The 27,198-nt window shown below is 42.6% G+C and overlaps 1 long non-coding RNA gene across 1 annotated transcript in view; it reads right to left on the reverse strand.

Annotated features, from left to right (window-relative positions):
- Nucleotides 1-4,953: 4,953 nt before the first annotated feature.
- The window catches only part of LOC143276899 (uncharacterized), a 34,229-nt gene continuing 11,984 nt past the window's right edge, over nucleotides 4,954-27,198 (reverse strand). The window contains exons 2-3 of the long non-coding RNA XR_013053649.1: nucleotides 7,958-8,023; nucleotides 4,954-5,349 (exon numbers count right to left, since the gene is read on the reverse strand). This is a non-coding gene — a long non-coding RNA (uncharacterized LOC143276899). The remainder of the gene's footprint in view (nucleotides 5,350-7,957; nucleotides 8,024-27,198) is intronic.

A 27,198-nucleotide genomic window follows, 5' to 3' on the forward strand; every position in this document is an offset into this window, starting at 1 on the left:
AAGGAAATGAAGATCTGGGAGATAAGCTCTCAACTAAAGATGAAGACACAGATAGGGACTTTATTAAGAGGTCTTGGTATCAAACAACAAAGAGACACGCACCCCGCTCAAATACAGCCCTTGAGTTATTCATTGAGAAGTGCACATCAGACTTCACTGCCAGAGAGAAAAGACGCAGAATCAAAGACATGACCTCAGGACAACAGCATGCTCTATGAGAACTACGGAAACTACCAGTGACTCACAATGTGGCATGTAGGTTTGCTGACAAATCAGGCAACATTGTCATCACTCCTTCAATCACCGATTGTGACGGGACATTAAACAAAATTCCTCCTTTGGAAAAAAACACACGACAGTTTGAACCTTGAGGAACACCTGATTACTATGACATTATTCCAGTTAACTCTACGGACAACACTTGCAGAGTTATCAAGACCTGGGCGGATAAGTGAAAGTCCCAAGGACACCTTAAAGAAGTCATATTTAGGAAGTTCCAAGGACACCTTAATGAAGTCATAGTCAGGAAGACCCAAGGACATCTGGAAGAAGTCATAGTCAGGAAGTCCCAAGGACACCTTAAAGAAGTCATAGTCAGGAAGTCCCAAGGACATCTGGAAGAAGTCACATGCCAGACCACAAGAAACTGCTGTACGGCGAACTCCAACATGGCAAGCGCTCCCATGGATGCCAAAAGCGCTTCAAAGACACTTTGGAAGGCTTCTCTGAAGGCCAACATCAGCCACGACACATGGGAGCTGAATGCAATGGACAGACCAAAGTGGCGTTCAGCTGTTCAAAGCCGCCAAATCCTGTGAGGCCAACAGAATCGCTGCAGCAGAGCAACGCAGACCAGGAAAAGCAGTGCCAGCAAGTCCCCGACAGCCGCCACCATCCCCTGTCCACACTGCGCGAGAACCTTCCGGGCGCGGATTGGCCTGACCAGTCATCTGCGCACCCACAGAGCCCACCGCACCCACCCCCAGGATGACTAGATGGTCCTCGTCGATCCCGACGACGAACCACACATGAACGTTTGATAAATTACATGAACATAAAAGGCACAGTTATAGAAGGCAGTACGATACAAGTGCAGATCAAATGTGTAGGGAGTGCATTTCTTGTATCTGGCATTGAACATGTATCAGTGTAGATGACCAGTGCACACAGTAAACAGTTCAGCATTGGTGTGAAGTGCACAACTGACAGATGGGTGTGATTACCAGTGTTGCTTTGGACATTACAAATAGCCACATGTGATTTATTGAACCCTAACTGAAGCATTTGAACAGACCATGACAGTGCTTAGGAGAGCAGAAACCAGTGCAGGGTGTAACTTCAGAGAAGCAACCCGTATGGACATACCACAGGATACGTACTGTGTATACAGTGTAACTTACATTCACAGTAGTTAGATGGTTAGAACGCTTATGTTGAAATTTACCAGACTGTATATTACGTAGGATTATGTATTAGAATACTTTAAGATTATGTGCAAGAGGATTCTGTACATTTCTGTACTGTGACCCGATGTATCAGTGTAGATGGATCAGTGCAGGGTGCAGTTGCACAGAGCTTTCACCTGTAGGGACGGATCGTGCTGGGGTGCGGTCACTGTGCATACAGTGAATAGTTCAGCATTGGTGTGAAGCGTTCAACTGACAGATGGGCGTGATAACCAGTGCTGTGTCCGACACTAGAAAATTCATATAGAAAATTTTAATAGTTGCATTAACATGAAATGATTTTAATGGATATATAAGTTCGAAATTTTTTTTATAGACGTGGACTGGAAAATCTTCCTCTCAAATCTTTCTCACTGAGTATGCATACAACTGGTTAGAAAGCGTGTAACTACTTTTAGTCTGTGTTGGAAGGGGGCAGGGGCGGACCCTGAATGTTAACCCTCCTAAATGGATTGGATAACCAGTACAGGGTGAAGCTGCACAGGTTTTACCTGCAGGCACATACCCTGCAGGCGCGTACACTGTGCATACAGTAAATAAATTCAGGTAAAGTGAAACGTTTCGGCATGACTTACGATCAAAGACAACTGGTGTTCAAATTTTCTGAACTGGTTTACCTACTAGTTATATGTAATGTATTGTTTTCAGTAGCCTTAGAGAAATGTAGGACCGTAAAGTTTCTACATACTAACCAAAAACATGACATTTCTTCTGGGAGGGTTTGTGGCACGTGTTGATGAGGCTCTGTTGTGGAATTTGTAAAGTTCATCAGCCGCGCCCTTCGCTCTGAGGGGGAGGGGGGGGAACCACTGAAGGGTCTCCAGCATGTCTTGTACTCTGGAGGTTTTCCAATGTCGATGGGTGACCCATCGGGCAGCTCTGCGTTGGATGGTTTCCAGTTTCTTGATGCCCTATATAGGGGTCCCACACAGAGCTTCAAGGGTTGGGCGGACAAGTAACAGGTAGGCTTGCTGCTTGAGCTGGGATCCTACCTTCAGGTTCCTTCTCAGTAGGCCAAGAGTTGTTGGCACGGTTGGAGACGTGTGTGCTCCAGCTGAGGTCAGAAGTGATGGTGACGCCATGGCACTTAGACGCTGACTGTATCGAGGGTGTGGCCCCTGAGAGTTGTTTGTAGGTAGGGGGTTCCTCTTCCGGTTCACTCAGTGTCTGGGGCATTTGTCTGGATGAAAGCTCATGAGCCACCCCTGCTCCCACTCTGCGAGGCGGTCGAGATCCTTCTGGAGGGCTTTCTGGTCGCTAGTGGAGACTTTTGTGGCACAGTGTCAAAGAGACGAGCAGTGGAGGACTGTCCATTGGCATGTAGGCCAGACCCAAGAACAGAGCCTTGGGACTCCAGACGGAACAGAAATAGCTCCATCCACCACAACTGACGTCTATCCGAGAAGTTCTTTATCCAGTTGTGTATTTCTCCTGTGATGCCCCTGGAATGGATCTTGTGGAGCAGAGGGAGTGACAGACCTCGTAAAACGCCTTGGAAAAAATCCATAATGACAATAACCTGGGTTTCACAGGTCTGACAAATCCTGTGCTCCGGTGATAATTCTCCTCGGCGAATGCTTTGCTGGGGAAAGCAGTCAGTTTACAGATTAACACCTGATTTTAATACTTTGTTTTTTTTTCTTTTTCAATCGGAAACAGTGACAGTTGATAATCAAATAACATTAAACATGGAGCACTTGGGGCCAATTTTATTCTCTACATATGTCATACATATGTCAATTTGCCTTATTTTATGAAATGTTTGCAGATGACACCTTTCATTCAAGCAATTTAGATTCCTGCAAACTTTCATTAACTTCGAGATAATATTCAGTAATTGGACATGTCTTTAAATGCTCACAAAACAAAGTGCATGTATGTATGCGCTTGATAGAAAGACAAAAACATGAATTCAAACCACTATATGTAGGAGGTGGGTACACATACAATTCTGGGTGTCTTTACTGACAAAGATCTCTTGGACCGACCACTGACCTGCACAGGAAAATGTCTCCAATAAAAATAAGCTTCCCACAAAAAAAGCTATGGGCAAACACAATGAAGACAAGAAAAAAATCCTAACAAATTTGTAGAACATAATCTACATTGTGTGTTCACTTTTTGATCTTTTTCTAATAGCCCATGAAGTTATATTTAAAAAAAACACTATGTACAAATTGAAATGGTGTACAAAAATCTGAATAGTACTCAACAGTACTAAACCAGTCAATATAGTAGTACCATAAGAGCTTCAGTCTATTATACACACCACATAGGTCAGGTTTTGTACGTTTTTATGTCATGTTCGACCACCAGTTCTTAGTTTTTTCAGTCACTGTTTCCTATTTTAGTTCTGCTTCTGTAATTCCATTAGTTAGCACCTCGCCCGTCTTTCCACAGCCCTTTCCATTTGCTTTTGTCACAATCTTGAAATATTAATGAGCGGGTTATCACAATCATCGCTGTTCCTGACAGCCCTCCGTTTTCTTGGTGACTGCAACTGCTGGTGACTGATCCAGACTGCTCATGAACTGTATGCCATCTGAAACTCCAGTTTATCATCCCTGGGTTGGACTAAATTCTGTGAACACATTGATACAATTGTCATAACACATTTGAAAAGAAATAATGGCAGCTTTTCCAAATGTCCTTTGTGTGAAGTAGAGAAAGGGCTTGGTGGTTTTGATGTACTCACTAGTATTTCAAAAGTATGAGTAAAAAATGTACTCGGTAAGGTTATCATGCATGTTTCATGAGTGCACAATTCATTTTGAAGAATAACTTCATTAATTCTGTTGTATACACGAATGAAAATTGTCACATAAAAGTAGAAAATACATTTTTCTAAATGAAAAATGGAGTACATTTATTCCTGAGTTGGGCTGATGTAGTCGTTCTGAGCAATCAAGGTTAATATCTTTAGACATGTCAAATAGTTGTAATTAGTCTATTTCTGGTGAGTTTATAAACTTTGGCTTTTTTACCCCCAAACAAAATGGCAGCATTTATTCAACATTAAAAAGGGGACATTATATACTTGAGTAAAATGAATACAAAGTAATTCTTAATATACTGCCTGTTCGTAACAGATTCATGAAATCTGTAACTCCGTATATCAGTACAGAAGAAATTCTGTAAATCTATTCAATGCATTAAGTTAAACAGGATTTCACCTGGAACAGAAACTGTACATACTGAAGCTGAATTTCCTTTCAGCCGAGGGCACAGCTGGTGGAAGGGTGCAGGATGTTGCAACACTGCCTGTAAAAGTTTTACCAGTACTGACGTGAGATAACATGTTTTGGGGTGATAACTAGTCATGAGATTCAACAAAGGGGAGGGACAATATTCAAAGAGCAGAAAGGAAAGCGTGGGCACAGATTACACCACTGAACAATCGTGCTGGCTCATAGAAATTGAATAGCAGGAGAGTACACTGTAGCATCAGGTCTATACTAATTCATTAAAAAATATGGGGTGGGTAAATAAATGGAAACTGGTTACAGCCATACTGAATTTATGAATACATAACAGCATGCAAATCCATCGTATGTATGTTTCAGCAAAAGCAACTCAACATATAATCCAAATCGACGTGATGTTCATGAAGGAAATTAGAATTCAAATCTTGCTGCATGGTATGATTTATGTTCTATTTGCTGCACAGTATTCAAATTAACAATATTCATATTACACATTGTTGACAGTTGATAATGACAATTTTACTTGCGTTAAGTTATACATATCCAGTATGCACTGGTAGAGGATAAATGTACATTGTCAAATGTTATACCGGGAACAGAATATGCACACTGAAGCTGAATTTCCTTCAGCCAAGGGGACAGTTGGAAGGAGTGCAGGATGCTGCTGATAGGCTGCAACACTGGAAAGAAACCAAGAAAAAAAAATGCGGCTTTAGAGGGCTGACCCCACATTGGGTTATGGCATGGCTTTTAAATTATCAAAGCAATGTGACAATGGCTAATGAAACATTGTTACGACAATAACACCAGTCTACAAGTAATCAATACACTATTCAGTTGGATCTTTTTAATAATAGTGTGATTTCAAAACATGGGAGAAAACAGACATCAAATCAACACTTGTCTTTTGAACCTTTGGAATTTTTAAAAAGTATTTCTTTGTTAGGTCTCTTTCTCCATTTAGCTGCCATGCCAGAATTTCCTGCTACACTGGGATTCTGTCTGATTCACATTTCAACTCATTAGCAGTCAGCCACACAGGCAAAATACACCTTAGTACACATGGAAAGTGTGCAGAATTTCCATGTTATTAGGAAAAAAAAATATGCGAAATGTCATTCACAATCCCCTGAAAACTAGATACTAATGCACTTCACCGATTGATTTTTCGTGTTTGCCATTGCTGACTAAACTGAGGAATCTGAATTAATATGCAAAACAGCAAAAAATTAACAGCTAATTACATAAGTTTACCTAACTGCACCGGTAGCCAACTATGATCAGCCATGCCAAAATATTCACCACGTTCACATCTACGCACAGGAAGCTGAACAGTGGTGCTGAAGGAAAAATCACTGACAGACAAAGCACTGAGTTTCAGAGTTATATGCCTGACTGACGTAGCCTACTTTGCTATTACAGTGAACCACGTAGCACCCTTTCTTCCAGCAGTTGAGGCTGTGGACTTACAGGGTGTGGGTGTTCATGTGTCTAGGCTTATGTACTGCAACTCGGGTTTCATTTTTTGTACCCCTATTATCATGAATTTAATGTTTGGCTCCTTGTCAATCATTCTGAATGCGCTATAAAGCATATAAATGGTGATCAGAACAAGAATCGCAGCAATGAAATGATAAATGAACCATAACCTGCCAAAAAACTACATTTTAAACTTATTCCACCCTTGCATAGAAGTGCTGACTCATGCTGCTATAAACATAGTGATACAGATATGCATTGTATGAAAAGGTTCACTTAGTGCTAATTCATCATGCAAGTCAATGTCATTCACCAGAAAGTAAATCAAGAGATTTACAGTACTGAATACTAAAGCATGCATATTTACAATTGCATGTTCATTAATCCAGATTTTGCTCATGGCACCGTGTTGGGTATGATTGGTTGGTTCATTCCATGCACTCACTGGGACAGGCTGACACCGACACAGTATCAGTGACAAGGTGTGGGAAATACGATTAAAGAAAGAACATGTTCATGTCAGATACAGCACTGGTTATCACGCCCCTCTGTCAGCTGAGCACTTCATACCAATGCTGACCACTGTATGCACAGTATACACCTCCAGGATCTGTCCTACAGATGCAGTCTGCAGCTTCACCATGCACTGGTATAGGTCTCAACGTTAAGGTGACAGATACAGGGCATCCACCACACACGCAACGTGGTGAAAACAAGGTCGTTACTAAAAAAAAAAAAATTAAAAAAAAAAAAAAATCACAACGAAAATATTAGGCCTGATCTTTAACGCAAATCATAGTGGAAAAAGTAACTTCAACAAACATACAACACGCCAATACATACTATGGTTTGTTCGCTTTGTGTCTTAGTACATATTCAACTTATGTATACACTACTAATAATCTCAGGATCTTTGCGTTCAGTCTGGTTTGAGAAATAAAATGCTATTTAATTTAAGTCAGATATAGCACTGGTTATGGAAGTGATGGTCTAGAGGTAACGCGTCCGCCCAGGAAGCGAGAGAATCTGAGTGCGCTGGTTCGAATCACGGCTCAGCCGCCGATTTTTCTCTCTCTCCACTAGACCTTGAGTGGTGGTCTGAACGCTAATCATTCGGATAAGACGATAAACCGAGGTCCCGTGTGGAGCATGCACTAGTGTACGTAAAAGAACCCACGGCAACAAAAGGGTTGTTCCTAGCAATTCTGTAGAAAAAATCCACATTGATAGGAAAAACAAATGAAACTGCGCAGGAAAAAAATACAAAAATGGGTGGCGCTCTCAGTGTAGCGACGCGCTCTCCCCAGGGAGAGCAGCCTGAATTTCACACAGAGAAATCTTGTGTTGAAATACAAGATGTCAGTTGTGCGCTTCACACCAATGCTGAATGAACACCTCCAGGATCTGTCCCTCCAGGTAGTTGTGTGCAACTACACCCTGCACTGGTCCTGCTCACCTCTTACCCATCTCACACACACCTTATATATTGCAGCACCTGGCAGCACTTTTCTTTCTACGCCTCACCCATAGTGCTTAAATGCAATAATATAAGCATTTGGGACCTGAAAACGATTGACACGTGTTCTATATTTTTTCCATCATTTTCGACTTTTCTCCTAGTTGTTAAATATACAATATAATAAACAAGGTATCTGAAATTAGATAAACTAAAACAGTTTTAATGAACTGACAGAACGCTCAACAGCTTATTCACTGACACTGGGCTTACACATCCTCCCCTCGAGGTCTTTGACAAAGTAAAAATAAAGAAAATTTAAGTGTTGTAAAAATCGGTCTGACTTCACTGACCTGTGCCGACAGTCTGACGAAAGGAGGGTCACTCTGTCCCTCGTTCTGGGTCACCCTGTTTCTAACCTGCAGTCAAATGAAAATCGCTGGGAATAGATCAAGATGAATGGACACCGGAACAGTAGCAAAATGGATGCGATGCAAAACATAAGCTAGGGGCACTGTACTGCTCCATTTCCAGCACTAGTCTGTCAGCTTATTTGGATCTCTATATAAACACATTGATACCCCATCTTTTCCACCCGTGTTGCTTTTCCATTTTGTTCTGCAGGAAAACCTGCAGTAGTACAGCCATCTTCGCATTAATACTTTCGATCACGACTGTCAAAATTAAAAAAGAAAAAATACATATATCATATTGCTACTGATTTTTTTGTCAGATGCAGCACTGGTTATCACGTCAGTTACCTGCTTCACACCAATGCTGAACTATTCAATGTACGCACAGTCTCAACACCTGCAGGATTTGTCCCAACAGGGCTTCATGTGCACCTACACCCTTCACTGTTATCCTCTACACTGATCCAGACTGGAAACAAATCCCCTCTTTTCACACACACAATAGTGTCATGAATAATAATCATAATGATTCGTTCTAATACAAATAGCTCAATAAACTCACTGCATCTTTCCAGTTTGCTTCACGTTTTGTAGAGACCCGATGAATCGTGCAGACAGAATCGTTCACAAAAAATAACTGCAGCAATACCAGATACTTTCGATCTCACACCTCAAGTCATCACGCCCTGTGTCGTCGTTACTCATTTTTGATGTTACAGTACAACCAGTTTTTACCTACGCACTCGCATGGCCCGTTTCCATGTTTCTCAAACGTCAGTCATAAGGATTAGATAGATCACATGCTATTTGTTTTTACTGTCATTCTCTACTCTGAATCACGTGCAAAGAAACAGATGGAAATGCCATCACCCCTATACATGGACCGATTAACTGACCTTAACTCGGGTAAAATGCATCATTCCAAACTGGTTTGAGGGAAAAATTGTTGGTCACAATTTTGATATAACACTGAATCATGGATGTGTCTATGCTTGCTCGAGTCATGTGTGCCATGTCCTGCTCACATTATTCCCAAACGTTAATAGATGAATCAAAGGTTGATATTGTTTTAATGTCAGATGCAGCACTGGTTATCACACCCATCAATTGTCAGCTGTACGATTCATAACAATGCTGAACTGTTCACTGTACAGTCTTCACACCAACAGCATCTGTCCCATCAGGTGTCTACACTGCAACGATACACTGCAACGATACACTGCAATGATCGTCTTCACCGATACATGTTCTATGCATATAAAGATGCACGGAATTCCTAAGTCCTACACGCGAACTGATAAAACTAATTCAAATGGGTTAATACCTACAACAACAAAATCATGAATATATCATGGATATATCTATACTTCAAGTCATGCCATTACTATTCAGTTTTCATGTATCACAGCACTACCTTCTCACTCTTGTGCTCCGTTCACAAAATCATTGTGGGTATCCAAGAACTGTCAGATGCAGCCCTGGATATCACGCCCATCTGTCAGTTGTGCGCTTCATACCAATGCTGATCTGTTCACTGAATACACAGCTTAAAAACCTCCAGGATCTGCCCCTACAGGTACAAGCACTGTGCTATGACACCCTGTACTGGTCCAGCTCTATGCACACACACACACACACACACACACATATATATGTGGAGTGATCGCTAAAAAGGTAACGCGTCCGCCTAGGAAGCGAGAGAATCTGAGCGCGCTGGTTCGAATCACGGCTCAGCCGCCAATATTTTCTCCCCCTCCACTAGACCTTGAGTGGTGGTCTGGACGCTAATCATTCGGATGAGACGATAAACCGGTCCCTTGTGCAGCATGCACGTAGCGCACGCACGTAAAAGAACACACGGCAACAAAAGGGTTGTTCCTGGCAAAATTCTTTAGAAAAAATCCACTTCGGATAGGAAAAAAATAAAACTGCATGCAGGAAAAATACCAAAAAAAATAAACACACACCATTTACATTTTAAGGGTTCGTATAGTAACATGCTGGTATCCTATGTTAATGTCAGATACAGCACTGGTCATCACGCCCATCTGTCAGTTGTGCGCTTCATACCAATGCTGAACTGTTCACTGTATGCAGAATCCATGCATCTGCATAATCTGTTCAGATGTCCTTTCTGTGCAACTACACCTGCACTGGTCCTCTCCAGTGTAAACAGAGGAACCCTCCCCACCCCACACCACCATGGACATCTATACACAGACACACCAGGACACGCACAGACTGGCTGAATTCATACGGAAGCAAAATCATGTCTACACTTAAGTCATGCCGAAACTAACTTTTGTTGTTCTTGTTTTTTTGTACCTCCACGATCTGTGCCTGCAGTTAACACCCTGTATTGTCATCCTCTACACTGACACATCGTGTCGAAGTGCAAAGACAGACACAGGGAACGCCTTCATCCTTCACAATCCAAATCAAAGAAAGACTAATACTACACACGTATCACCTGAATTCGGTTTGGTGGGGGCGGGGAGGGGGGCGTGGGGGGGCTTGAATATCCTCATGTGGTGGTCCAAGGCTCTCCCTTGCTGGTGCTACAAGGCATTTTAACTACTTTTTCAAGTACTACCTCTTTCCTATACATGCTCTCGTTACCCGTTTTGAATTACTGAATAAACGACTCGAGATTCCAGCCACAGCATCGTGCACATGTCTAAAAGTCCTCATGCCCTTTTTTTTCCTTTCTTTTTCTCGTTTTCATTTCGAGGTATTGCATCGTGACAAGTTTTCTTCTACCACCTACTCCAAAGGCCTTTTAAAATTAAAGCTCATTAGGAAATGATAAATCACATGTGGCTATACTCTAAGTGTGAGATACAGCACCAGTTATCACGCGCATTTGTCACTTGTGCGCTTCCAATGCTGAACTATTTTCTTAATTCACATTGCATTTTCCTGCAGAAACTGTCCCTACATGTGCAGGTGAGTGCAAAATTCCTCTGCACTGATACACAGTTCAGCCTGATTTCATACATGTTCACGTAATCCCATCATATGTCAGGTGTAGCACTGGTTATCACGTCATGCCAGTTGTGTGCTTCATACCAAAGATGAACCAGAGTGGTGTGTATAAGGGGAGCTGCCTCATTTGCATGCACGAGTTTGCTGTGCTTCTTTATAACGCTTCACTTTTAAATTTCTGGACAGGCTGACGAAGGGAGATAACTAATGTCCCATTCCGGGTGACCGTGCTTCAAACCTGCAGTCAAAAATCAAATATGAATGACCTCTGGAAATGACAAATGGAGATACAGAAATACAACACATCCTTCCATATACATGCTTTTATGTATCACATATTTCTCCAACGGTTATAAGGCTTTGAAAAATTACTTGTGGATATTCAAATGCGAGATGCAGCACTGGTTATTACGCCCGTCATCTGTCAGTTGTGCGTTTCAAACCAATGCAAAACTGTTTACTGTATGCACAGAAACCTGCAGGATCTGTCCCTACAGGTGGTAGATTTGTGCAGCATCACTCTGCATTGTCTTTCCACACAAAACCAGCCAGGCTGGAAGTATTTCAAAGGGTTTACAGTATCAACACTTTTCGGACTAGTGGTCTTGGTCCTAGTGGGTCATGTGTCTTGTCAATCAGCATCTTTTCCTCGCCGTTTACATTGTTTTCGTTCCTTTGCAGTTCTTTTCGTCTGTAGAACATGAAGCACACATATACATTCATATGGCCACTGAATACTCAATATGACAACGGTTTTAACAGAAAACTGGGTCAAAATCGTGGCGTTGGTGACAGTAAGATTTCAATGAAAAATCAGGTTTAAAAAAACTGCCAAGTCGCCTACCTTGAAATCTGCACAATAGCTTCTATCAGACCATTTTTGACTTGACCCTTGTTACATCCCTTGTTCTCTCACGGTTAGAGTACTGCAATTCTTAGATCTCCCCCAGAGGTACGTAGAAAAAATTCAAAAAAGTGATGAATTGTGCTGCCTGCCTTGTCTTCAAGGCACGCTAAACGTGACGACATGTCTCCCCTCATCGCAGAACTGCACCGGCTGCCTGTTTCAGAATTCAATATGTCACTGTGTAATCTCAGGCACTGCTCTTCCTTATCTTCAGGAACTCCTCCAAATCTATATTCCGTCTCGGTCTCTGCATTCCTCCTATGACGCTCGCATTTTTCGCATTTTTCGCATACCAAACAGGCGAAAGTGCTATTCACTGTGGAATCTGTGAGGAGGATACTTGTGTTCTTTGACATTTCAGGTCCACAACTGAAATCCTTTTTATGCCATTATCCATGTCGATTAACGTTCTGTTAGTCTGTCACACACATTATGCACGTGCTGGTCATTGATGACGTTGTCCATCAAACATGGATTATAGCACTTTCATCTATCATGTACGGGCTGTGTCGACAAAAGTCGAAACGTTAGTAAGGATTTTGGAATCACGCGTTTCTGATTTCCTTATGTCAGGTACAGCACTGGCCATAACATCTGTCAGATGCACACTTCATACCAATGCTGAACTGTTCACTGTATGCAGTGTTTTCATCTCTAGATCTGTCCCTACAGATGCATGTTCTGTGCAACTTCACCCTGCACTGGTCATACTCTGCACTGATAAATGCAACGAAAAAGGCGCATCGCCTTTACATTTGACGACAAAGTACATATGTATACCATGCAGACGTCCATGTTAATTAAAACCGTTGTTCCGATTAGTTGGGGTTTTTTTTAATACTCCATACAACAGTCGTTCTCCATCTTCTCTTGACCTCTTCACACAATTGTCAATATTTTAGAAATCAATTACCGCCGTTTCATGCCAAATGCAGCACTGCTCATCACACCCATCATCTTAGCTGTACGCTTCATGCCAATTCTGAACAATTCACTGTATGCACATATACACCTGCATGATCTGTTCCTAGAGGTGGTATATCTGTGCAGTCTTTGGTTCCTGGTCATTCTCAGTTTTCTTTTATTCATATATTACAGTACAACCACCTTCATTCTACGTTACTGATTCCTGTTTACACAACTGTTACAGCGAGTCTTAAATCTTAAACACTGAACTATTTACTGTATGCACAGCTGATACACCTCCAGTATCTGTCCCTACAGGTGTGGAATCTGCAACTACATGTACAGAGACAGACAGGAGAGAGAGAGACAGGCACACTGACAGCATCCAGCAACAAAAGCATGGAGATGTCTACGCTTAAGTCATCATGCCAAAACTACTCATTGTTCATGCATTGCAGTACCGCCTTATGCCGTAATTCTCAAATGTTAGTCAAAAGGAACAGAAATATCAACGGCTTGTATTTCTAAAATGTCAGATGCAGCACTACTTATCACGCCCATCATCTGTCAGTTGCACGCTTCACACCAATGCTGAACTGTTCACTGTGTGCACAGTACTGAAACCTGCAGGATCTGTCCCTAGGTGTAACTCTTGTGCAACCTCATCCTGTACTTCCAACTTTATCCTGCACTTTTCTGTTCAGTTCTGTTCACAGTTCTCATGTCAAAGTATGAAGTCCCCCCTCTCCCTCCCTCCCTCTCCCCCCTTTATCATTGTGCACTGTCAGCACTCCCGGCCTCTGCCTTGGTCCCGTTATCTGTCATGTTTTTCTGTGCTGTTTACGTTTAAGCGTTCTATACATTAGCTTAATTCGTCTTCAGTGGAAATATATAATGCAGTGTTTTTGTTTCGTAGTACTTCTATACACATGCTCTTTTGTACTGTACTGTACAAATTCAACGCCATCTGTACGCTTCATACCAATGCTGAACTGTTCACCGTATGCACGGACTACACACCTGCAGGATCTGTCCTTACAGGTGATGAATCTGTGCACCTTCACTCTGTACTTCAGTACAAATCAGCCAGTTCGTGCAGTAGTCTTTGTTCCCAGTCATTTTTAGATTTCGTTTTCCATACATTACAGTACAACAACCTTCGTTCTGCGTTCTCGAGTCCTGTTGACACTACTGTCACCTTCAGTTTTACGGCTTGAGAAATTTTTGCTGTTATTTATTTAATTATGTTAGCGCATGTTAGATGCAGCAGTGGTTATCACACCCATCATCTGCCAGTTGTGCGTTTCACACTAATGCTGAAATGTTCACTGTATGCACAATAGAGACACCTCCAGGATCTGGAGAGACGGGATCACACACACCAACTCACACAGACGAACGCGCAGGCAGCCACGCGCACACGCACACACCTGTTAAAGTACTCATTGGCTGTGACCACTCACGTTTATGTATCATGGCCGGCGACATCTTTTCATGTAACAGTCATTTCTTTCCTGTTTTCAGTCTTTGGTCGTTTTCGTTCTCTCATACTTAAAAGCTTGACTTGTGAAATTACATGTTACTATTTACTTTTTCTTTCATGTCAGATGCAGTACTGGTTTTGATTCCCACCATCTGTGTGCTGCTTACCAATGCTGAACTATTTACTGCCTCAGGAATTGTCCCTACAGGTGATCCGTCTATGCAACTTCACCTTGCACTGGTCATCCTGTCCTTGGGTGTCCAAGATTCAGGGAATCCCCCCACCCCCCAACACATATACCTCAAGCTGCTTTTAAAAATATTCCTCCTCCAAAACCACTTATTTCCGAGCATTGTAGAACCACCATGTTCCTTACAAATTCCCTGTGTACACACCTGCAGGATCTGTCCCTACACGTGCTACTCGTGAACAAATTCACCCTGCATTGTTCCTGATCTCCACTCCTCCAGACCCGAAAGTCCGCTCATCTGTCAGTTGTGCGTTTCACACCCATGCAAAACTCACTGTATACACAGGATATACACCTGCAGGATCTGTCCCCACAGGTGACTGCTCTGTGCGACTTCCTTGGTCCTGCTCTCCTCTGATACAGCCGATTTCAATCTGGGTAATTTTCTATTAAATACTAAATAGCAAGTATATATATGTATCAAAACAGTATGGTGGTTAAGTCTTCAATGCATGATCCACATTTACTTTTCATGTACCATAGCAGTACCATTCCAGTCATGGAATTTTGTTAGAGCATGGATGACGTCTGCAGTGACCAACAACTGTATAGGTTATCGGAAATCGAAAGTTACAAAGTATGGAGGTCATGAGTAAGTGGAAGGAACGTGGTTCTACTATCCATTCCATTCATTCTCCTGCCCGGGATGGGCGTAGAGGAGACATGAGGGACGATTCTGTAGTCAGACGACGCCATCCGGTTCTATCTTCTGCCTGTCGTATCAGCGTAGCGCTATCCATATTGGTCCGTTCCTTGTCCATCCAGCATTTGGCTTGCCTCCCTCTTCGCCTACCACTCTCTAGCGTTCCCTGTAGAACTGTCTTTTGCAGTGAATTGTGGCGTGTCACATGCCCGAACCATGACAGCTTCCTCCTTTTGACCACTGCTAAGAGTGGTTCCAGTGGACCCGCTAGCATAGTTATTTGGCTCTTGACAAAGTCATTGGTCTTTCTGTCCTTCCACGAGATTCCAAGCAATCGTCTGAAGCATTTTGTCTCAAACGTCTGGACTTTCCTAGTAGTCTCTGCTGTTAAAGTCCAACTTTCACATCCATACAGCAGTATGGATAGCACCAGGGATCGGTACAGTTTGATCTTTGTTGGAAAGCTGATCTCTCTGCTCTTCCAAATCTTGCTGAGCTTAGCCATTGCTGATGTTGCGATCGCTATCCTAATCTTTATTTCAGTTGAGCGACCGTCGTTTGTGAGGGTGGTGCCGAGATATTTGAAAGCATCCACTTCTTCAAGTTGTCCGTTCATGAAGATTTGAGCTTGGGTGTTGGTTGAGCTGTTTACCAACACTTTGCTTTTCTCGGTGCTCACTTCCATTCCGTATGCACCTGCTCTTCCTTCTAGTCTCTTGGTGAGGTCTTGTAGTTCTTTGTTGCTGCCTCCTAGTAGATCTATGTCATCTGCGAATCTCAAGTTGTTGATTCTTCCTCCTATGGAGATGGTAGAGTGGAAGTCATGGAGGGTTTCGCGCATGATGTTTTGTAGGAAAAGGTTGAATAGTACTGGGGAGAGCAGGCAACCCTGACGGACACCGACTGTGGTCTTAAAGTATATTCCGATATGGTTGAGGACTGCGCTGCTGGATGTCTTGTACAGCGCCTGAATGACTTTGGTGAGACCCTCCTCGATGCCAAACTGAGTACCTGCCACAGTCCATCATGCCACACCCTGTCAAAGGCTTTCTTGAAGTCTATGAAGTTGTGGAACAGGTCTCTTTGATGTTGCAGGTGTTTTTCCATCAGTAATCGGCAGGTGAAGATCTGTTCTACTGTGCTTCTGCCTGCTCTGAATCCAGCTTGTTCCTCTGCCAGGTGTTCAGCCTCTTTCTTGAGTCGGTTTAGAATTACTCGAAGCATGATTTTGCTCGTGTGGCTAATAAGACTGTCCTGTAATTCTGGCATTGGCGGAGTGACCAACAACTGTATAGGTTATCGAAAATCGAAAGTTTCAAAGTATGGAGGTCATGAGTAAGTGGAAGGAACGTGGTTCTACTGCAGATCATTAAAATGGACAGACAGCAATGATTGGGAACAATGGGTTTGACAAGCAGACGTCTACAAGGTGTCAAACTAATCCGGCAAAGGTATCCCGGCAAAGGTAGAATTGATTAAAAACAGCCACCAAAGAAACCCAAACGCTGATCGTAAGCTGAAAAGATTGTTACATGCACACAGTCATGTAGTTTGCACGTACCAAGCATTTATGTAGCTTGCTTGGTACATGCAGTCATTCATGTAATATTCAAGGTACATGCGCATAGTCATGTTTTTTGCTTGGTACATGCAGTCATGTAATTTACTCATGAAGTCCTGTTCAGTCTCATTCAAGTTGAAGTGGACGAAATGTCATGGAAGTACCTTTTTACATCACCTTTTCAGTCTCTAATTCAGTCTTGAATGTAGAACTGGTTAAAACGGACACTATCAGATGTGTTGAAAAGGCTTCCTGTATGCACAGTATGAACACCTGCAGGATCTGTTCTACACGTGCAAAACATGTGCAGCTATACCTGCACTGCTTGTGCTCTTCTGATCCACTGGAATGGGACAAAAAGGTTTAGAGTCCCTCTATTCACATGCACACAAGTCTTATAAACAACTGTACATGTATCATTTAGCCACACTGGTCATTGGTGACGCTGTCCATACATGTGTTCTGTATCGTAGTACTTTTCGCGTATGGTCTGTTAGGTAATGTTCACAAGTCTGAAACGTTAGGATACGGAGTATCACGTGTTTCAAATCTGCTAATGTCAGATACAGCACTGGTTGTCACGCCCATCATCTGTCAGTTGCATGCTTCACACAAATGCTGAACTATTCACTGTATGCAGTCTTCACACCTCCAGGACCTGTCCCTACAGGGTATACACCTGTGCAATTTCGCCCTGCTCCGCCCTGCTCTGGTATTTGAAAAAAAAAATGCTTGTATTCATCTGATAGATAATGAGAGAGTGTGCGCGCGTGTGTGTGTGTGTGTGCGCGCGTGCGTGACTGCGTTTCAGAGCATGAGTGAGAGCGAGTGTGTATGTGCGTCCCTTCTACATAATTGCAATAATAAATCCTATTCAAGCTCCAAAACTCGCACCTTGTGTATTTCTGTGCATCAGTATTTGATTTACGATCTCAAACCCACATGGCTGGTCAAATGGTGACGTCCATCTTCATAAACTGCCCTAGGCTGCAGTAATAACAGAGCGTTGTGCCTGTCCCTATCAATACCGGTCATAGTATGTTTTAATTAAAACCATGTACTTACACGTCTGTAGAACTTGTCCCCAACACGCACAGTGCTATGAATTCCGAATCGACGTGACAGATCTGCTTTGAAGAACTGGTCGTCAATAAGGATTCCTTACTGTAAACATGCCTAACCACTCAATTCATGTATCAGGCTCTTGCCGTTTCGTCCTGTTCACACTATTCTGACGTTAATTCAACGAATCGCGCGTTACTTTATAATTTTCTAGTCAAAGATTCAATAAATGACTGTCAGATGCTGCACATGTTATGCCCAAGATCTGTCAATTGTGTGCTTCATACCAGTGCTGAACTATTTGCTGTATGCACAGCACTTACACCCCCAGAATGTCACACGGGACACGGGAAATGATGAGCGCCCAATGGTAGCTGTCAGTTCAGGTAGGCAGCCTGTTCTGCATGTGACTTAGAGTTTGGTCTCCGACCAAGGATAGGTGCTATGTAAGTATGCATATCAGCACCATCATACGCACTGTCGCCTCCTTGGCGACTGAACTGAAGTGATAAAGACAAAAAATGTTTCAACGTATTTTCTAATGTCAGATGCAGCACTGGTTATCACGCCCACCATCTGTCAGTTGTGCGCTTCACACCAATGCTGAACTGTTCACTGTAAGCACAGTGTCATTCACCCACAGGACCTGTCCCTACAGGTGGTTACTTCTGTGCAGCTATACCTGTACTGGTCCTCTCCACGCAGTAGTGGACAGAAAGATTCAGGGAATCCCTCATTCTGTGCAACTACATGCATAGGTCCAGATACACTGTTGCATCATTTCAAGTGCAAAGAGAAAGGGAATGCCCTCATGCCTACAAATGAACCCACATCACCTGAAACTTTGCAGTAAACAAGGTCAAAATCAGGTTAAACAGCAAGGAAATCATGGGGATGTCTACTCTTGTTAAAGTCCTCCTGCCTCTATCACACGCAGTTCGACCTTCCATAAGCGTGCCCTTCCGTCCTGTTCACATCATTCTCAAACGTTACTCATGGAATAAAGGTATCAAAGGTTGCTATTTTTTAATATTAAGATGCAGCACTGGTTATCACACCCATCTGTCGGTTGTGCACTTCATTCCAATCCTGAATTGTATGCAAAGTAGCTACACCTCAAGGATCTGTCCCTACACGTGCTTTATCTGTGCAACTTCACTTACATGACCTAAACCCGATTTGAAGGAAACCCGATCAAACGTTCTTATTCTTCAAACTTAAGTTGATATAATTCAGATGAAAAGTAATGGCTGTGTTCGTTAAAGTTCTCAAGCCCAAACCACTCATGTATCACAGTACTGTCTCCGTATGTGTTCCGTCATCTTTATATATGTTAAATAAGTCGGATTAGAAATCAAGTGATTTTTAATGTCGGATACAGCACTGGTTATCACGACCATCATGTCAGTTGTGTACATACCACTGCTGAACAGCACCAGAAGGGGATAAAACCACCTACACATGGACAGCACCAGCTACACCCCAGTCCACAGTGCCACCAACACCTCAGAACCCAGACTGTCAGACCGGACTAACTCATCTACAGACCCACCCAGTGTGTAGCTGATGCTCATGTGGGCTTGCCCATTAAGTCAGCTGCGCGCGTTTTTCAGTGCTGTTTTATGTATGCACATCCCGATTCATACAGGATATGTACCTATGTCAAAGCCTGTGCATCTACACCCTGCTCTGGTTTTCTGAACGATTCGTAAGGTCAGAATGAAAAATGATTCAACCCCTCCACACCTCCCATGCACTCAATGGAACCGGTTGGGACATTGACACCTCAGTATCAGGAATGATCTTTTCCTTTATTTTATATTAATGATTAAAGAAATTTATCAATGCCAGATACAGAACTGGTTATCACGCCCATCATCTGTCAGTTGCACGCTTCACACCAGTGCTGATTTATTCACTATGCACAGTTGCGTCACCTACAGGATCTGTCCCTACAGGTGGTGACTGCAACTACACCCTACACTGGTCATCCTCTACGCTGATACAAATCAGGGACAGAAGACAAATTAGCAATGAGATCTGTCAGGGCAGTCAGAATGCCCAGTGAAAACATCCAGTATCTGTCCCTACAGGTGAAACTTTTGTCCAGCTACACCCTGCACGGGTCATCCTCTACAGTCATTTTTATGTACTTTCCACCTTTAATGTCAAGGCTGTTTGGTCACGTTCACATAATTCTAACGTTAGATGTTGGCTACTGGTGACGTTGTCCATTATCAAACTGATTACACTGCCGTAATAACAGCACTGTCCCTGTCCGATACAAGTCCGGGTTTGTTTTGTTTTAAACATCGAACAGCAGCATTATCTGCAGTCATACACGTCTGTAGAACCAGTCTATGAACACAATAAGGCTGTTAAGTACTAAACAGTACCTAAAAATGGTTTAAAGTGATGGTCAGAACCAGTTATTCACAATCGCAACAAAACCATGCAATGTCTGGTAAAATCCTCAAGGCGACCACTCTTCAGAGTACTGATTCCACATGCAACTTTCAGTTTTGTTTATCATGGTACTCCCATCTTTCGTATTCGCCCTTAGGTTCTTCTAAACACTTCTCATAAAGTCAAGTTGTCAGGATTCGAGAAATCACATGTTGCTATGAAATTTCTTTGATGTCAGATGCTGCACTGGAATCCGTATTCAATTTCAGAATGTCCTGCAGTCCATGCACTGTTGCTGATTCACTTCCGTCAGAAGCGCCTGTTCCATATTTGTGTAAGACACACAAAACGGATCCAAGTACAAAGTCTCTACAGATGTCTACTCTGCAACTACACCCACTGGTCCTGCTCTCCATTTACCCACCAGGCTGGATGTAGAACTTCAGAAAGTCTCCCTCCCCAGACTTTCCATATTTACACAAAGCGCAAAATAGTTACGCGTTTGTAAAGTATGTTCCGACCTTCAAGTTCTGATACGTCATTATGTTAAATACAGAACACCTATTGGTTAGAACAGGCTGTGAAAAAGACGGTATTTGTCAAATGAATTGGCACAGGCACAAATCGAGCGTATCAAAGTCCCACTTGTGCCAAACCGCTGTCTTTTTCTTCTGTCGTACAACGTTTCCTATTCATGCTCTCGTTAACATTCCAAGGTATAATCATTATTCAAATCACATGCTATATATTTTCGAATGTCAGATTCAGCACTAATTACGGGCTTCATACCGTGAAGCCTCTAAATACACGATACACAGAACCTAACAAGTTTGTTGAGAAACTTCATACACTGGTTACCACGCTCATCTGTCAGTTGTGCGCTTCATACCGATGCTGAACAATTCACTGTGTACAGACAACTCCTGCAGGATATGCCCCTACAGATGGATTAAGTGTGCACGTGCACCCTGCACTGGTCATCCTCTGTACTGACCCCATCAGTCCGGGGTGCAGATTCATGTAGTCCACACCTTCCTCACCACCCCCACCCCCCACCCCTATACAAAGACAGTGTCCCGATACGAGTTGTAACGTTTTGAAAAGCAAATGGCAATGTTTGCTGTTCTACAAGTCTGCAGAACTTACAAGTGTTCTATGTAACTATTCTTGAAGTGAATTCTCTTTACGTCTATGCATTTGCTTCCACTTTTAGCAAATAAATCGCCCGTGAAAACAATCTGTGGTTCCCTCACATAGGTGGTGACTGGTGACGTTATCCATCATTCTCAAAGAAACCACAAAACACTGCAGTGATAACGTAGAGCACTGTGTCCTGATACGATGCATGTTTCAACAATCAAACGTAGATACTACCAGCACTGTGTCCTGATACGATGCATGTTTCAACAATCAAACGTAGATACCTCATTCCCTATCTTTTTACGTACTCTTGTGTCCCCGTTCGTGTATCAAATGTCAATTTTCTGTCAGATGCGATCATGAAATCACATGCTTTTTTTTTTTTTTTTTTTACTGTCAGACAGCACTGGTTATCACGCCCATCTGTCAGCTGTGCGCTTCACACCAATGCTGAACTATTCACTGTATGCACAGTGACCGCACACCAGCAGGATCCGTCCCTACAGGTGAAAGCTCTGTGCAACTGCACCCAGCACTAGTCATCTACACTGATACATCAGGTCACAGAGTACAAAATATACAGAATCCTCTCTACACACAATCGCAAAGTATTCCAATATATAATCCTACGTAATATACAATCTAACCAATCTACTGTGAATGTAAAGTTACACTGTATACAAAGTACGTATCCTGTGGTATCTGTCCATACGGGTTGCTTCTCTGGTTACACCCTGCACTGGTCCTGCTCTTCTAAGCACTGTCAAGAGAAGTGGAACACCCAGACGGACAACAAGCTCTTCCAGATCCGTCCGGACCTAAAAGAGACCCTTCGGGGGTGAAGAACAGAAAGGAGGAATCTGTGCTGTGCAGACTGCGTACGGGGCACACTTTTTTTACTCATTCTTACTTATTGAAGGGGGAGGAGGCCCCTCGATGCGTTCCCTGTGACGAGCCTCTCACCGTGAAACACGTGCTCCTTGACTGTTGGGATCTGCATGACGTTAGACGCAGACATTACACGGCGGTTTCTTTGAAGACTTTGTTTTGTGATGTCCCTCCGTGGGCGCTGATGGACTTCTTAAAAGAAGTGAACCTTTTTAACCAGATTTGAAGGTTTTAAACTATGGAAGTTTTTTTTTTAAACTTTGGAGTGGAAAGTTTGAAGTGGTGACTCGTTTTAATTGGTTTTTTTTTAGCCTTGTAGTAGTAATTGACGCGGCGATAGCCTTGAGATGGCCTTAGTGGTCGGCGAGGCTCTAAGCACCATAATTTCATTTCATTTCAAGCACTGTCATGGTCTGTTCAAATACTTCAGTTGTAAGGGTTCAATAAATCACATGTGGCTATTTGTAATGTCCAAAGCAGCACTGGTAATCACATCTGTCAGTTGTGCACTCATATCAATGCTGAACTATTTACTGTATGCACAGGTGATAAACTGCCAGCACCTGTCCCTACAGTGAATGCTCTGTGGAACGACACTGGTCATCCTATACTGATACATGTTCAAGTACAAAGAAAAATTGAGTATCATACACATGAACTGATCACTGATTTAAATAATTCAAGTAAATACCTAACACACTTAGATCTGTCAATTTCGATATATACAGCAACAAAACGTGCTGGATGCACAGTGAACACCTCCAGGATTTCTCCCTGCATGTCTGTACTGTGCAGCTACACCCTGCACAGGTCATTCTCTACACGGATCACTCTACATCAGTGAAGTCCCTTCTACACAAATACATACGAACAGTTATGCGTGAAGCTTAAATGACAACTGGCGAAAATAAATTAATTGGTGAATAATCCATGCACAATAACAGCCATATGTATATAGAGAGACTCTACGCTTGTTAAAAGTCCTCGTGCCTGTATCGCACGCAGTACGACCTCCTTCCAACAGATTAATCATATTGCTGTATGTTTTCACTGTAAGATTCAACGTTGATTACCACTCCATCTTGTCAGTTGAGCTTTCCATACCAATGAGCTATTTACTGTGTGCACAGGATCACACCTGCAGAGTCTGACCTGCAGAGTGTCCTACAGGTGCTGTTTTCTGTGCAACTACACCTGTACTAAATTTTCACTATTCACAAAAAAGCTGATGGTCAGAATTGGTATTTAAAACAGTGACAAAAACCACGGATACCTACAACTGACACGAAGAGAAAACTGATGGTCAAAATGACAAATATAATGGTGATGTCTATGGTTGTTAAAGTCCACATGACACAACTACTCATCTTTCATCCATAATAGATCATGCACATGCTCTTATGCTCTGTTCACATAATTCTGAAACGTTAGTCAAAAGGATTCAAGTGTTCACGTGTTATTTTTTTTATGTCAGTTATAGTAACGGTTATGCCCATCATGTTAGTTGAGGGCTCCATACCGATGCTGTACTGTGTGCACAGCAACACCTGCACTATCTGTCGCCACAGGTGTGACCTGTGTAACTACACCTTCAACAGGTCTACCTCTCCACTGACCCATCATGTTGAAGTGTGTCGGAAGATTTAGGGAACCCCCATCACCCACACCTATAATTGAACTGACAAAGAAATCGACAGGAGTTACACTTTCTAACCAGTGACTTAAGTTTTCTGCCCTCACAGCTGACTGACCACAGAAAGATCTGTATACACATAGCACTGAGAACATACATTACATTATTTTCCCCTCTAATCTACGTAGATGCTGGGTATAGTTAACGGTAACTTTCTAATGTGGGTTTGTCCTGCAGCAACAACAAATACCCTTTACATGGTCTCATCCTGCACTTGTATTGAAATACGACATGTTCATATATACACATTTGTAAAATGTTCCTCCAGCAAAATTCAATACATTACTGTTCTAAATACCGAGCACCTGTTGCTCGAAATTGGTTAAAATCATTAAAAGCCATGAAATATGGGTGCTCTGACGTGCTTATCAAAGCTACACTCCTGCCAAACCACTGTCGGTCTTTTTCCTTCTGTCATACAACGTTCCCAGAAAATGCTGACATATGAAATCACACACGACAAGGAAACGTTACTCAAGCTGAAATGCTTACGCATGAACGTCGCGCACAGACGGACAGGTGGCGGTGGATACGGAGACAAACGAAACGTTTCCATAATTCTCAAACTTTCGTCATGATTAACCTGAATGTCAGATTCAGCACTTATCACGCCCCATCATGTCTGTGTGCTTCATACCAATGCTGAACTATTCACTGTGTGCACAGCACCAACACCTGCAGGATCTGTCTCTACAGGCAGCTTTCTGTGCAGCTGCTGGCATTGTGCGTCACTGGCAACGTTATTCATCATTCTCTAAATTAAGTGTAGAACACTGCAGTAATAACGTAGTGCACGGTGTCCAGATACATTCCACATTCCCCATCCCCCCGACACACACACAACACAGCTCTGTACAAATACATAAAGATATGATGAAACATTCCCAAATGAGAGGGAAAACAGGATGGGAAGTAGAGGGGACGGAGCAAGAAAATCCCGGATCGGCGGAAATGATATCCGTGGATAGAGTGATTAAATCAGAGGGGGGAGAGAATGAGGGAGAGGGAAACATGAAGAGAATGAGGGAAGGGGGAGAGAATGGAGGGGAAAACAGGAAGGAGAGGGAGGGAAGAAAGACGGAGAGGGAAAGAGGGTGAAGGAGGGAAAGAGGTGGGAGGAAGACAGAGGGGAGAAAAGCAGTCATAAATACAGACAGTATTGGCATAGGTAAACCATACAGCTATAAAATTGTGGAGTTGTCTTTTCAAAGACTTCCTCGTAAAAAAAAAAAACCCAACTGTTTTCCTTCCACGTATTGTAGAATCACAATGTTCCTGACAATCAACAAATAGTTTGTCAGATACAGTATTGTTATTCAACCAGCCATTTGTCAGTCAGCTCAGACACAGCAATGCATCAAACACGTCAGGCACGTCATGTACAGTTACATCCTGTTCACATCTTTTATACATTTTTTTAATTCACATGCTGCTATTTAATATTTAATTCATATGTAGCATTGTTTATTTACGCCCAATGTAATTGTCCGCTTATTCCCAATGCTGAACCATTTACTGTATGCACATAGTATTCACCTGCAGGATCTGTCCCTACAGGTGGACCACATGTGCAACTACACCCTGCACTGGTCATCCACTGCACTGTTGCATCATGATCCAAACGCAAATAAAAGTTCCAGGGAATGCCCTCACACCCACACATGAACCCCCCCAAAAAAATTTTAAGTCGACTAAATACGAAAAACGAATTACCTAAAACTAAGTCTGACACAAATCCACACACAGCCTGGTTACTAGCAACGCAGAATATGGAAACACGGTTTGGTTCCCAAAATTATAGCGTCAATCTGCTGCAGTCGAAGGTGTACAAAGACGAGCAACAAAACAAGTCCATGAAATAAAAGTTTTCTTATGAAAGGCTACATTATCTTATGCTCCCTTCCCTTGAAGCAAGGATACGATGTGACTTGGCATCACCCCTAACCTGAACCTGAACAGCCCACAGACTATCAGATGTGCTCATCACTCCAGTGCTGAAAAATTCTGCTGTATGCACAGTGAGAACACCTGCAGGAGCTGCCCTATACGTGCTGAACACGTGCAAAATGGGTAAAATGTGAATACTGCCCACAATCACCACGTCTCCTTCCTATTGATAGAGCAGGACAAATTAACACAAACTTGACCAATAACCATATTTTCCAGCTCCACACAATCGGGTGATCATTCTGTGCAACTTCACCCTGTACACGTCTGTACAACATGTCCCCACTGTAACATGTTCATACGGCCGCTAAATACTGAACATACATTCCCAACAACCGTTTTGAAGGACATCTGACGGTAAAATTAAAGATTTAATACAGCACAGAAATGAAGTCTCTTAAGTCCTCGTGTCGGAACCACTCATTTTCAATGTATCATGTTATTGCTTTCTTTCATATTAGAGCTCTAGGTCCTGTTTACATAATCAGACGTCTTATGATTCGAGGAACCACATGATTCAATCTTAATTGTCAGATGCAACACTGGTTATCACGCCCATCATCTGTCAGTTGCGTGCTTCATACCAATGCTGAACTGTTCACTGTATGCACAAGTCCTACACCTCCAGGATCTGTCCCTGCAGATGGCATTGTGTGCAACTTCACTATGCACACGTCTGTAGAACCTGTCCCCACAATCATGTCTTATGTGTTAACCCTTTCACCGCCAGTCAATTTAGAGTACAAAGTTCCCTTGTGGTATAAACGCAGAAAAGACAGTGGCTAAGAAAAGCTGGGGATTCCCCCTGCGATGTATAGAAAATATGGCCTATCCTACCACCGAACACTAAGAGCAGTAGGTTCATGGATAACAGACCAAAGAATGGTCACCTTTCAGTGACATGGGTCCTCTACCACGCCTGTGCATAAATGCGAGCTTGGCGGTGAAAGGGTTAATACGGCTGCTCAATACTGAACATACATTACCTACATTTAAGGTAAAATTAAGGGTTTCATACAGCAAAAATAGTCTTGTTTAAGTCCCCATGACTAAAACACCAAGTTTAATGTATTACAGAAGTGACAGCTTTTATGTCATGTTCATATTATCAAGCGGTAGCCATGAGGATCCGAGGAATCATGAAATCAAAGTTGTTGCTGTCAGATACGGCACTGGTTATAACGCTCATCTGTCTGTGCGCTTCACACCAATGCTGAACTATTCACTGTATGCAAAGCTAACACCAGGATCTGTCCCAACAGATGCAAATACTTTGCAACTTCACCCTGCACTGGTCCTGTTCTGACACC

This window comes from Babylonia areolata, chromosome 33, assembly GCF_041734735.1.
Source record: "Babylonia areolata isolate BAREFJ2019XMU chromosome 33, ASM4173473v1, whole genome shotgun sequence".
NCBI lineage: Eukaryota > Metazoa > Mollusca > Gastropoda > Neogastropoda > Buccinidae > Babylonia > Babylonia areolata.